The sequence below is a fragment of the Delphinapterus leucas genome, unplaced genomic scaffold (assembly GCF_059928025.1).
Source record: "Delphinapterus leucas isolate spDelLeu-1000000601 "Yukka" unplaced genomic scaffold, BTC_Dleu_Yukka2 spDelLeu_asBTCV2_sq80, whole genome shotgun sequence".
NCBI classification, from domain to species: Eukaryota; Metazoa; Chordata; class Mammalia; order Artiodactyla; family Monodontidae; genus Delphinapterus; species Delphinapterus leucas.
The window spans coordinates 371,424-384,852 of NW_028322289.1; the positions used below are offsets into that span (position 1 = coordinate 371,424).

Genomic DNA, 13,429 nt, shown 5'->3' on the forward strand with positions numbered 1-13,429 from the left:
CATTAATATAAGAAGGTAGTTGACCATGTTTTCCACATTACTTTTGAATTTCATATTTCAGATTTGAATTCTCTAAAAATAAAATATAATTTAAATCTTGAACCTTGTAAGTAAGACCTGGCGAAATATTAGCTGAAATAGTAACTGAAGTTAAATGAAAGTCTTAACTACAAAGTTTATCCTCCTCTTCTCTTCCATGAGGAAATCATTAGCAAATTTTTTTTATTACAGATAAGGCTTTTTGCAAATAACACTCTATAGATTCAAAATAGATTTAAAATCATGATTAGAGCCTAGTCATGGTTTCTCAGAAATTCATTTGAGGTTTACCTGTTACCATACCTGTACAATATTATTCACTTACGTTATAAAAGTTTAGAATACACATCTTAGGTGATAAAACATCAACAACATCAAAAACATTTGCCTTTTATGAGTATGAAGAGAAAGAAAGGGCCCGTTGAAATTTATATATATATATGGCATAGTGTGAACCAGAGGCAGAAGGCCTGGATCCTATTTCTGCTGTTGTTAAAAGCTCGATATGTGATTCTTGGACAAGTCACTTCACCTTTCTTATCTGTTTCTTTATGAAACAGGAAGAACCATCTGATCTAAGATTTCTTCCAGTTCCTATAATTAACATCTGTGCGAATCCTCAATACAGTACTTGAGGAGCATGGGACATGGGGCAAAAGTACTCACAGGAGAGCACTTATTCTGCTCTTCATGCGTGCTGCTAGGAGGAGCCAGATTCTGTAGAGAGCCACACACTAAATGGCCTGGCTTCGTGCCTTGGCTAAAGAACACCATTGATGACTAGGAAGGCACTTAAAGAGACTCAGCCAGAGGAAACAATCTATTTTCTGAACATAGTCCAAAAATTAGATCGGGTCGTGTGAGCCTACACAACATGACCCCTGGTGTCTCAGCCTTTTATCTTGGCCTGCGGAAGGCCTGAGTTCATGTAGGTGACCTATGGTTTCTGAGCCTTATGAGAAATACTTCTGAAAATGAATGGTTCTCATCCCCAGTCTCACATCTGACCCTTGAAAATACATATATTTTTATGCAGCAGCTGCAATACATGCAGCACTCCTAGGACACCTTCATGAGACAGAGTTTAGCATAGTGGTTAAAAGTGTGAGTCGAGCTCAAATCCCGACTCTGCTGCTTAACTGCTGCGTGATCTTAGGAAAGAAGCTTAATCTCTCTGTGCTTCAGGTTCCTTTTCTGTAAAACGGGGAAACTAATAAAACCTAACTCAGGTTTGTCGTGAGGCTTAATCAAGATAATACATGCAAAGCAGTTAGCACAGAGCCTAACATAAAGTATCAATACACGTTAGTAAGCTGGATGAATGGATAGATCAATCGATCGATTGATCAACTGATCTTTCAGTCCTGGGCCCTGGGACTCCCTGAAAAGGCTTATGCGAAGGCCAAAAGCAATTTTCTAGCAGTGAATGGCATCTGCAGATCTTTTCTGAGCAAATAATATAGCAAAGACTCAAAGCTGGGCTCAGCTTTTACTAATAGGATCCTACAGAAGTCAGGAGGAAGTAAGATTATCCTTAAAGTAGGAAAGAGTTACGCTGGTTTAAGACAAGATCCTTTAAAGAGATAGACACACACAAAAAACATTTAATATGGTCATACAGAATTAGAGAAAGGAGGTTACTTTTCATTTATACCTTCTCAAGTGTTGCCAGCATTAAAAGCCACAGAGTTTTATAACTGGATGGATCCCTAGAGACCATCTAGTTCAACTCCCTTACTTGATAGGTAAGTTGTTGAGGCCCAGAGAGATTAAGCAACTTTCTCGAGGTCATTCAGCAGTAAATAACAGTGCCAAGACAAATAAGCTTTCTGACTCCTCCCATTTGCCCACCCAGTACTCCCCCTGGTAACTTTCACCAGGTCATCATCCTGTCCTTGTTGTACCAAAAGGGCATTAAAACACACACAGGTTTCTCACTTTTGCCCAGTTTCCCAAAAAGTACAGAAGCAACCTCAACCCCCAAGACCTTCTTCCCATTGGGAATTGGGGAGGATACCAGTCAATCTGTGGCCTTCTCCCAGGCCTTCTTTGGAGTTTCCACTCTTTCCTTCCTGTTCCTCATGTTCACTCAACAGGGCTACTTCTAAAAGTCCCTCACCCCAAAAATCAGGCACGTCCCAGGGCACAAGTTACCACCTGCTAATCTGCAAATTCTCATCTTCCCACAAATGCTACACCTTGAGGCAGGAAATACAGAACTGTTACTAAATTTTCTCTGAGCTCCCTGAGTGCATTCAGTGAGAACTGATCCCTCCCTCCCTAGGATGACTCAACCAGGTTCATTTATAAAGTGTGTGTATGTGAAGGGCCAGAGAACCCCTAGGTGTGCCTAACACAGAAAACAGGAGAAAGAGGGGACCAAGGAATGGGAGATGGGTTGAGGGAAGGAGGGAGACAAGTAGAAGGAGCGCACCTGTCAAACTGCAAAGTATGGATCCTAGAGACAGCTGTGCTGCTGGGACTGACTCACTGCTGAAGGGACAGAACTGCCCAGGGGATTGCAGCGTTTTCATTAGGCGCTCTGGTAACTGACTAACAACAGACTGGCGCCTCAAACTACACACGTAGGAGGAAGTAGGTAGAGGCTATCCCGAAGTAGCGGGAATAACGAACTCTTTTCTTCCCACTCCCTTTCCTACTCTTGTGAGTTGGCACGCCACTCTGTGCCTGGCTGGCATGCCCTGAGCTTGCCAGGGTGCAGTGCATCACCCCTGACCGGGAACTCCCCTCCCTGCTCTCCCGAGGGCTAGAGAGAAACATAGGGCATCTCTCAGCTCTACCAAGAGCTCCCGTCCCTTGCCCCTTGCAGGGGAACTGATTTGAGAGAAGAGCTTTTGCTGAGTGTCTGAAGCTGACAAATGCGGGGCACTTCTTGTCCCTAAGCACTTGCGCCTGCGTGGGGTGTCCCTCAGCCTGGGTCTCTGCTTTGAAGGTGGGAGGCCTAAATGTCACAGCCACAGTGTTCCTTCCCCACACGCGCACCTACCCATGAACCCGGAAGGAAGGCTTTGCTTTGATCTTTTTTCCCTCCCTACCTGAATTCCGGGACCAGGTTAGGCTGCAACCCGTAGAAAGCAGCGGAGAGAGTGACCAACCACCCGGGCTTGTAACTGCCGTTCTCGCACTCCAGATAAGGCGGAGACCACTTGACGTGGCTCTTGTCCCCGCTAAGACCGTCCCTGCGCCGCCAGCTGTGGCCCAGGCCCCGGGGCCCCTGATTGGAGCCGCGGCGGTGCAAGTGAGTCCTCCACTTGCGCCGGAGGCCGCGGAACCACTCGGTCTCCAGCGTGGCGTTGGCCAGGTGGTGTGCTGAGGAGGACAGGTCCTGGAGCAGGATGCGACTCTCCTCGCGCGTGGCCTGGAGGAAGACCTGCGGGGCTGGGGCGGACAGCGACTCGGTGCTGAAGGTGATGGCCGCCCGGGAGATGCTGGGCTCACCCTCCAGGAGGCTCCGCACCAGTGCCCGGTACCACTCCAGGTCGTCCTGCGAGTTCTGCTCCCGCGACTTATTGCTCTGCAGCATCATGTTGAGGAAGTTGGTGGCGTGTGTCAGCGTGTCCAGCGCCCCGTGCAAGGAGGAATGGGAGCTGGCTAGGGCAGGCGACTTCCCCGGCAGGCCCGCCAACTCGTAGCGGCTGGAGCAGTTGGCTCGCTTCAGCTGGTGGGAGTCCCCGGTGTAGAGGTAAGAGGCCACGTCCATGGGCACCTCCTCGGCGATTTTCTGCGCCAAGATGGTGCCGTCGGTGGAGCGGCTCCAGGGAGCCGAGGGGTCCGAGGCAGAGGCTCGAGCCGGCTGCTGGGCGTGCTGCTTCGCCCTCAGGGCCTTCTCTGGAGAGGAATCCGTCCGACTTGGAGGGTCGCGGCTGGCGCCGGCAGCTCCCAATCCCAGGTGAACGAGCAGGAGGCAGCAGAGTAAGGGGTTAGCCATGGCTCCCATCTGCCTCGCAGCAAGGAGAGGAGGTAACGGAGGGAGTCACTTTTTAAATTTTGGTCGTCAATCTATCAGCACTAAGACTTTTTCTAGGAGTCTTCCCCCTTTTCAGCTGGCACCCAGTCCAAAAGGACTTTAAAGTAGGGATGTTCTGAAATACGCGCGGCTGACTGAGCTACCGTCGCAGGAGATCAGATCACCTGTGGCAACGCCGGCTGCTCCTGCTCCACCATGGGTCTGCTCGGGATTGCGCACCTCGCAGCCTGGAGCCCGGCACCTTACATCCCCTCTCGCCGCCGGCAGCTATAGTTGGCCTGCTTACGTCTTTCTGCTTAGCAGCTTCCACCGCCGCTCTCATTGAGGTGTGTTCAGGAGCTGCTGCTGCTGCTGCTGCTGCTGCTGCTGCCGCCGCCGCGGCCGCCAAGGACACTGCTCCATCGTCTCGCCCGTGGCAGGTCGTTCCCGCCTCCCGGCTCAGGCTCCTCCTCGTCCGCTTCGCCCCGAGGCGCGGAGCGCGCGCGCCCAGACCCGCACCGCGAGCGTAGCAGCTAGGGTTTCTTTTAAGGCGTTTGTCTTTCCGGAACCACGAGGGCTAGGCAGCTGGTTAATTGGAGTCTTTAAGTTTGGCCACAAACCACACTCCTGCCTCTCCCTGCTCTCGGGAGGAAAGCCGGTTTAAAGAGGCGGCTTGGCCGCAACCAAACCCTGGTAGGGCGGCTTCAAGTCGTCTTGTGCCCTGTTTGGCCGGCTCCTCTGTCAATCAGCCGACTGCCGTTTGTTGGGCTGGTGCGGGAGCTGTCCAGTGCTGAACCCGAGGCGCAGGAGGAGGCGGTGGCGCGGAATGCAGCTTCGCTGAGTCCTTTCACCCGCTCGCGTTCCCTGATGACTCGGGAACCTGAGGGGGTGAGAGGTGGGGTGGGCGGAGTGAAGGGAGAAGCAGACTTGTGGTGGCTCAGAGCGAAGGAAACTTGGATGTACCGAGGAGGAGGGTGTTGGCATCTTGCATGCTTAGTTAAATCAGCCTTTCCTTTTGCCTGGTAAAGAGGGAGAAAGTAGTTTTCATTTGTGGCTTAAATCGGAGGGAAGGGACGTAGGATGGAGACGTGTCCTCCCGAGCATCTGCTCATTTTGGGCAAATTATCAAATCTTCTTCCTTGTTGTCGGTTAAAGAAATGATTAAACCCTACTTGCCGAGGTCTTCGCTATAAGGGAGTAATGGAGACATCTACCGGCTGAACTTTAAGGGGAAAATGCCATATTAAAGGAGCCTCTCTGCTTGAAAGGGATGAAGGGGAACCTGTGGAAGTGTAAGCAAGTGAATATGTGGAAGGGAGAGAATATGTGCCGGGGCAGGACTCGGACTGTGAGAGAATGAGAATGAGTCTGTTGGGCGGGAAGGGAAGCCATTCTGACTGGGAGTTCCTAGAATTAATGGATGTAAGAACTAAGACATCTGGTTAACTATAGGTTGGGATGTCCCAGAAGAAGAAAGAAGACCTGAATAAGTATGCCAAGACCCCCCAGAATGATTGGAAAATCCCTTAACACAGTCTAATGGTTTTATTTGAAGCTTTAATAGGGTCTTCTGACATTTTCATTCTGAAAATACTAATTAGTACTTTGGATAGGTATGGTTTTATGCACCTCCACCTTCCATATGCACCTCCACTTTCAAATTCCCCAAGAAAGACACAGGATAGAAAGTCTCAAATTCACTTCGATTCCCAACTTAAAAAAAAAAAAAAAGTTACCTGTGGCATTCTAAGGTAGCACTGCTTAGATTTGCTTTATCCTTTCATTTTATTCTTCCTGTTGAGAAAATACCTAAGCACAAAAATTTAAGCTCCAAAGAGCAAAAGTTTGTCTGCATTGGTCACTGTAGCATCTTGAGCACCTAGAACACACAGATGCCTGGCACATAGTTGGTTCCCACTAAATATTTGCTAAACTAATGAATGAACCAGAAGATAATGATGATGAAGCTAATTATTTAGGAATCCATCTCCTTACCTAAGAAGAGAAGTCTGCCTGATGTGTCAGTGGTGAGGGCTTTTGGAATAAGACATAGCAACCAGTTTTCCAAACTGCAGTGTATGGTCTCCAAGGGAGTTTTTATAGCTTTGCAAAGAATGGTTATTAGATTTGTGTTTATTTACAAGTAGAGTTCATGTTCATATCTGACTTGTTTAAATTTTGCTTTGCAGTGTATACGCTTTTGCCAAATAAAGGTCATCCCAGTTTAATCCTCTACTATAGCACACGTGGCAATAATAGGAGTTTCTGTTTGTTTAATTTATCAGAGTATACAATATGATTTTCTATTTAGTTGTGTAAAGACTGGTGTAATTTCATCATTAATTGATTTTTTTAAAGAAAACCTGTATAACTAATTAACAATCCTTTAAAATTTTCTAGTATTGCATTTTAAAAGGAAGATATAATTTTATTAGTCAGTCCTTCTATAAGTAATTCAATGACTTAGCATAATTGAAAGATCTGGGTTCTGGTCCTATCATTATTTTAAGCAAGATATATGGACACTAACAATATATTTGAAGTTTCTGTGTCTCGGGATGCAAACTGTATGTGGGCCTCGTGATCTGACACTGAGGGAGTACTGAAATGACACCTGAGCCACTCTCCTGGAGTGCCAGTTCTTCCCCTAGTGCACAGCTAACAAGAATGGAGCAGGCTATGAGAGGCTCTTGCAATTTGGGCATTCCCTTCAGGGGATCACCTTCAGTCCACACTGCCAAACAACAGAGGTGAACTAGTTAGGTCTAGAACAACACTGCCCAATAGAAATATAATGTGAGTCACAAATGTGATCCACATATATAATCTCAAATGTTCCAGTAGCACTTTTTAAGAGTAAAAAGAAAAAAAGTGAAATTAAATGTAATAATATATTTTATTTAGCCCAATAGACCCAAAATGTTATTCAATAAGTAAACAGTATGACAGGTATTAATGAGATATTCTACATTTTTATACTAAATCCTCAGAATCCAATGTGTATTTTACACTCACAGCATATGGAACTTCATACTAGCTACATTTCAAGTGCTCAATAACCACCTGTGACCAGAGGCTACCATAGAATACAAGCTCTGGAAGATAGTACATCGTGGTCTAGAATGATCTAGAAAACCTAGGTTTACTCACGATAAGGTACCATGGTCCAAATGGTCTAGGAGGCCTGTCCATTTAATAGATCTGGAGTCAAGGAAACTAACTGAGTAGATAGACAACCCTACGTCTATGTCAGTGTCTGTCACTGAAGGAGATCATCCAAAAGAAGTTATCATAGGGGACCAAGATATAACACATACTCATACCCCTCTAAGCAGACTACAAAATTCCACAGCAACTCACAGACATATTCATTCAACAAATGTTGGCTTAGCCTCTGCTGTGTATCAGGCATCATGCTTAGTACTCGGGCAGACACCTGCATGATGGACACATGGACCTCACAGTCAAGTGTATAGAGAGAGAAACAATAAAAAAGCAAACAAATAAATTTTAAAATTACATATTGTGATCAGTGCCATGAAGAAATAAACGCTGTAAAGTTACAAAGAGTGCATGGTATGGGGGCAGGGAGATTCTTATAGAGAGAGAGAAAGAAAAGGAAGACTTCTATGAGGAGGTAACAGTTGAGCTAAGATGTAAAAATGAGGAGTAGTTAACTAGGTAGTAAGTAGTAGTGAACTAGCTAAGGGTAAGATGAAAAGAAACTTAGCAGGAAAGAGAAATGGGAAAAGATGACTGCATTAAGATGAAGTTCATATATAATATAAAAAATACAAACAATTGAGACAAAAAGAAAATCATTTTATAGGATAATCAAGTGATCCTGGCATGAATAGCACCTCTGTCCCACCAATTACACGAGCGTGATTTGTAGAGGAGATAAATATCCCTGTGTAGCCTCAAGTTAAGAGCTAAGTTATCTAAATGCATATTAATACTGTGTGGGAGCTTGACTGTAATAGGTCAGTGTATACAAGACCTGTAGGCCCTGTGTGACAAGGCCCAAAGCGTTTTCATCACAGCCTGAAAAGTCAATCTAACTGCTTTAGAACAGTCAAATTTGCACTGATGAAAAAGCATTATGCAGTGGAGCTTTGAGTTATTAGTTGTCAGTATATTATTGATTTATCATTACTGTAAAAAGGAAGATGTGATATTAGCATATCTTTAAGTAAAAGAAATTAAAGGAGGTTAAAAAAAACTGCTGAGACCAGATTTTATGTGAGCAGTATAGGTAAAGTTGTTTCTAAAATTTAAGTGCTCCTTTAAATCATTTAAATCAGCAAGGATTAGGACAGTGGGATATGGCGAAAGGACACTGGATTGGCAGTTGGGAGACCAAGCTCTGATTTCCACACTGCTGATGTCTAGTCATGTGACTTTTGACAGTTTCCTCAACCTCTGTGAGCCCTTTTAGTTCATCTTTAACATAAGAGTGATGTATTAGGGACTTCCCTGGTGGTGCAGTGGTTAAGAATCCACCTGCCAGGGCTTCCCTGGTGGCACAGTGGTTGAGAGTCCACCTGCCGATGCAGGGGACACAGGTTCGTGCCCCGGTCTGGGAAGATCCCACATGCTGCCGAGCGGCTAGGCCCGTGAGCCATGGCCACTGAGCCTGCGCGTCCGGAGCCTGTGCTCCGCAACGGAAGAGGCCACAACAGTGAGAGGCCCGCATACCGCAAAAAAAAAAAAAAGAATCCACCTGCCAGCGTAGGGCCCATGGGTTCGAGCCCTGGTCCAGGAAGATCCCACCTGCTGCGGAGCAACTAAGCCCGTGCGCTACAACTACTGAGCCTGCGCTCTAGAGCCCACGAGGCACAACTACTGAAGCCTGTGCGCCTACAGCCCATGCTCCGCAACAAGAGAAGCCACCGCAATGAGAAGCCCACACACCGCAACGAAGAGTAGCCCCCACTGTCCGCAACTAGAGAAAGCCCAGGCACAGCAACGAAGACCCAGCGCAGCCAAAAAAATTTAATTAATTTTTAAGAATACTTAACTTAAAAAAAAAAATAGTGATGTATTAGATACAGCCACAACTGAAACAGTTTTAGCTGAGTGATGGATAATGGTCCAGGTATATTTTTCGGAACTCATCATTTTTGATAGTTCTAGATTTATAATGTAAATGTTATTTTTAGGTTAAATAATGCTAGGTCTCAGTAAACAAAGTGGCACAACCCGAATCAAATTCTTGATAAAGCAAATAAAGCCACAAAGAAGCAGCATAATCTGTCAATAGAACACAAAATCAGAAATCCAGTTCTTATTCGTGGTCTTACTGAGATTCTGGATTTCCCTGAGCTTATGCTACCCCCTGTGCCTCACGTTCCCATTTGCAAAATGAAGATCATAGTCTTTGTTATCCAAGGGTGGTGGTTTTGAAATTTCTGGGTGAAGAAGAGTCACTAGAGAATTCTGATCACTGCTGTAGGTCTGGGGGGAAGTTAAGAATCTGCATTTTAATAAGCACCACAGGTGGTTTTGATGCAAATAAGCCATGGAGCACATGCTGAGAAATGCTGCTTTGAGCCATGGAAAATAACTCTAAGATAATAGGGGAGAAGCTCTCCTGGTAAACAAAAAGCTGTGCTGTAAATTGTGAAATGTACCCTGTGGGGGGAAAAAATGAAAATAACACCTATAAAGAGATTATCATCATCACCTAATCATTTATATAGCACTTACAGTGGCCAGGCATTGCTCTAAGGATTTTACACACTTTAGCTCATTTAGTCTCCATTACCACACTGTGAGTTTGGTACAGCTACCATTTTACAGATGGGAAACAAACAAACAAATGAATTGCCCTAAGTACTACAGCTATCTGGCTCCAGATGTCATACCCTTAATCACTACACCAGTGGTTCTCAAATGTTGATACACACTAGATATACCTGGAGAACTTTTGTCAAAGCACAAATTAGTGGCCTTAGCCCCCAAACTGCTGACTTGGTAGGTCTAGAATAAGGCCTGAGAATTTGCATTCCTAACAAATTCCCCTGTGATGTTAAAACTGCTGGTCCAGGGAACACACTTTGAGAACCACTGCTCTGAGATGTGCTTTTCATCATTATAACCCCTGACTTTTTGGTAACACTTTTCCATCCATTTAATGTGGAAAGAGGAGAAAGTCAAATTAAGGGATGAAAATATGCCTGAAATCTAGCAAGAAAAAAAAACTATTTCTAACTGAGAAAGCTTACTCAAGATGTTTATGTTTTTTACTTAGCAGTTTATTCTCATCTGCCTCCAGTTTACCCTTAAAACTCTTACTCCCTGTCAGCATCGCTTCTAACAACACTCCTGCTCTTTCCAGAGTCGTCTCCTCTGTTTTTCACTGTGAAATCATGACTTGGGCTGTTCCTGCATTCCCAGTGAAGTGCAAACGCAGTATCATCTATAGAGTCACTAGGGCTTTGACCCAAATTGCTAGTTTCCCTAATCCCCTTACCCCCATGCACACAAAATGGTTCTGTAAACTAAAGACACTTGAAGAACTTCCTGATCACAAGGGAAGAAAACGCCAGGAAATGGCACTTATGTTAGGAGAATCCTGAATGTGCTGAGGCAAAGTATGTCTCCAAACAACGTCCCATGACACTGACCTGACATTCAGCAGTGCAGGAAAGGACCAATACGACCTTCACAAAAAAATTACACCAAATTAATTATTCAAAGCTCAACTCCATTCAATGCAAGGGTCGTCTCTTTTTCTTATTAAGAAATAAGAACAACCAAAAAATTTGAAACAAAGTTTACCGAAATATGGACTTTGTGGATAGCAAAGATGGGAAATGGATTATTTTGTCTCTGCTCGATTTTGCCTGCTTCCCTTGCTGGAGGGAAGCCCCTCACACCATGTGTACCCATATGTTGTTATAATTCATGATATAGCTTTCATCAGCATAGTACCTTGGGCATAATGGGGGTTTACTTCATGATCAGTTTAGGACTCGTCTCTCCATCCGAACACAGGAGCTTCTGCAAGTTGAGATCTTCAAGTGCCCAGGATCATGCACACATAGGATACACTAACTAATGACAGTTCCTCATTGATGAAGAGCAGAAACTTGTAAATCCAAACAAACTTATAAAGAACAAGTTTAGAGTAGTAAGCTGCTTATAAACTTTTTGCTGTTATTTTAAAAAATTTGAAGGAAATTAATCCAGTAACGTTGATATTGTTGAAATTGCAGACATCATCTTAACATCAGGATTGTATGGAAAAGGAAAACAAAGAAACATAACATGGAAATATATGCCAACAAAATGTGAAAGAAGACAATCACTGCACATGTTTCAGGAATAGCCGCAGGCTAAGAAAATGACAAACCTAAGTATGAATCCAGGTACAAAACAGTTCTGCAAATCTATCGTTTTATTTTAACAGTAATATTATGTATGCCTACTTAAAAAAAAAAAAAAGTTTCCTCCAGACCTCTGCTGCTATCCCTAAAGAAAAAAAAAAAAAAGGAGGCAAAGAAATTTACTTTAAGATTTCCTATCTAATCTGTGGTCAGTTGGTCTCTCCTCCTCTTCCTCCTCTTTCTCCTCCTCTTACAGACAGTAAGTGCTCAATGACAGATTAGCTGTAAGTCTGGGTTGTCCCCAGGGAAAGGGAAGAGAGTACGTCCATACCTGTGAGACAGTTATTGACGTTTACTTAGAAGTGTCTTCTTTTGATTGCTTTCGGTACTAGCATTTAAGTAGGTCTGAGGCAGAAGCCTGAGTCCTGTGGCATATATAAATCATTTCCACTTGTCCTTTTGATTTACCCTTGGGAATCAATAGTTTCAGGGAAAATTTTGCCTGGTCTTTACCAACAACTCCCTATTCAAACACAGGAGAATTTTAGAGAAGTTTTGGCACAGGAAGCTTTCAGTTCCTTTTGTTCACTGCGTCAGTGAATGTTCTTGGGTGATGGGGCTGGCTTCCAGTCTATATGGCCATCACTTATCACAGTGTGTGCGGAGGGATGGGTTCTTCATGAGCATAGAAAAAGCAGACTAGGGAACAAAGGCTAAAAAGAGAAACAGTTTTCAAGAATCTGCAGTATCATGAAGACCGAATGTGACGAAAAGTAGCTATCTCAATTGTTCGTTTTTATATCCCAAATCAGATATTTTAGAGTAAAAAATTAAAATGTAACTAAAAGTGAAGAAAGAAGTAAGAGGGACTTCCCTGGTGGCACCACGGTTAAGAATCCACCTGCCAATGCAGGGGACACAGGTTTGACCCCTGGTCCGGGAAGATCCCACATGCCGCAGAGCAACTAAGCCCGTGCGCCACAACTACTGAGCCTGCACTCTAGAGCCTGTGAGCCACAACTACTGAGCCCACGAGCCATAACTACCGAAGCTCGCGCACCTAGAGCCCATGCTCCGCAACAAGAGAAGCCACCACAATGAGAAGCCTGCACACCGCAACAAAGAGTAGCCCCCGCTCACCGCAACTAGAGAAAGCCTGCGTGCAGCAACGAAGACCCAACACAGCCAAATAAATAAATAAATTTATAAAAAAAAGTAAAAGAAAGAAAGAAGAAAGCAATAAGAAGGCTTTTCTGAATGTCAGGGTTGTTTTTAATTGAAATGGATTAGCCAAGAGCAGAAGAGAATATCTTTCCTTGAAGAATAATTTGTGATCTCCAGTAGAAACTATATCCATGTATCAGAAATGAGCTATATTTAATTCTGCCTGGATAGACAAATGAACCAAATGGTCATTGGAATCTATTCTTCTCCTACAGTCCTATAATAGACTGAGGAATATATCCTGTTATGTCCCTACAAACAAGAAAACTAGTGCAGGCATATTTAACCCAAGTACTTCTTTTAGGCATCAAAATCCAATCTCTTTGTGCTACCACTCCTCTCACACTGCATTACTCAACCTGGCATTCAAGGCCATTTACTAACTTTTTTTGCCCATCCCACTAGTCCCCCACTACATTTTGGAGATACTCCATTCTAACAAAGCTATGCTGTTTACACTCTTCCTTTATAAGTAATTTGCACACTCCCATCCTATGTCTGCCTTTGTAGAAGTTAATTCTGTGTATTGAGAAAACTTCCACAAATACGCTTCCTCTCCTTTAAGACCTTTAAGAACTGCCAACACTTTGAATAGACATTTCTCCAAAGGAGATATACGATTGGCTAATAAGCGCATGAAAAGATACTCAACATCATTAGCCTTTAGGGAAATGAACATCAAAACCACAAGATACCATTACGTACCCACTAGAAGGGCTATAATAAACAAGACAGATGATAACAAATGTTGGTGAGGATGTGGAAAAACAGGAGCCTTCATATACTTCTGGTGGGAGTGTAAAGTGGCACAGTCACTTTGGAAAACAGATTAGCAGTTTCTCAAAAGAGCTGAACATAAACTATCGTG

At 44.1% G+C, this 13,429-nt stretch overlaps 1 pseudogene; it reads right to left on the reverse strand.

Annotated features, from left to right (window-relative positions):
* Positions 1–826: 826 nt before the first annotated feature.
* LOC149743785 (metabotropic glycine receptor pseudogene) lies at positions 827–10,545 on the reverse strand (annotated as a pseudogene).
* Between the last annotated feature and the right edge of the window lie 2,884 nt (positions 10,546–13,429).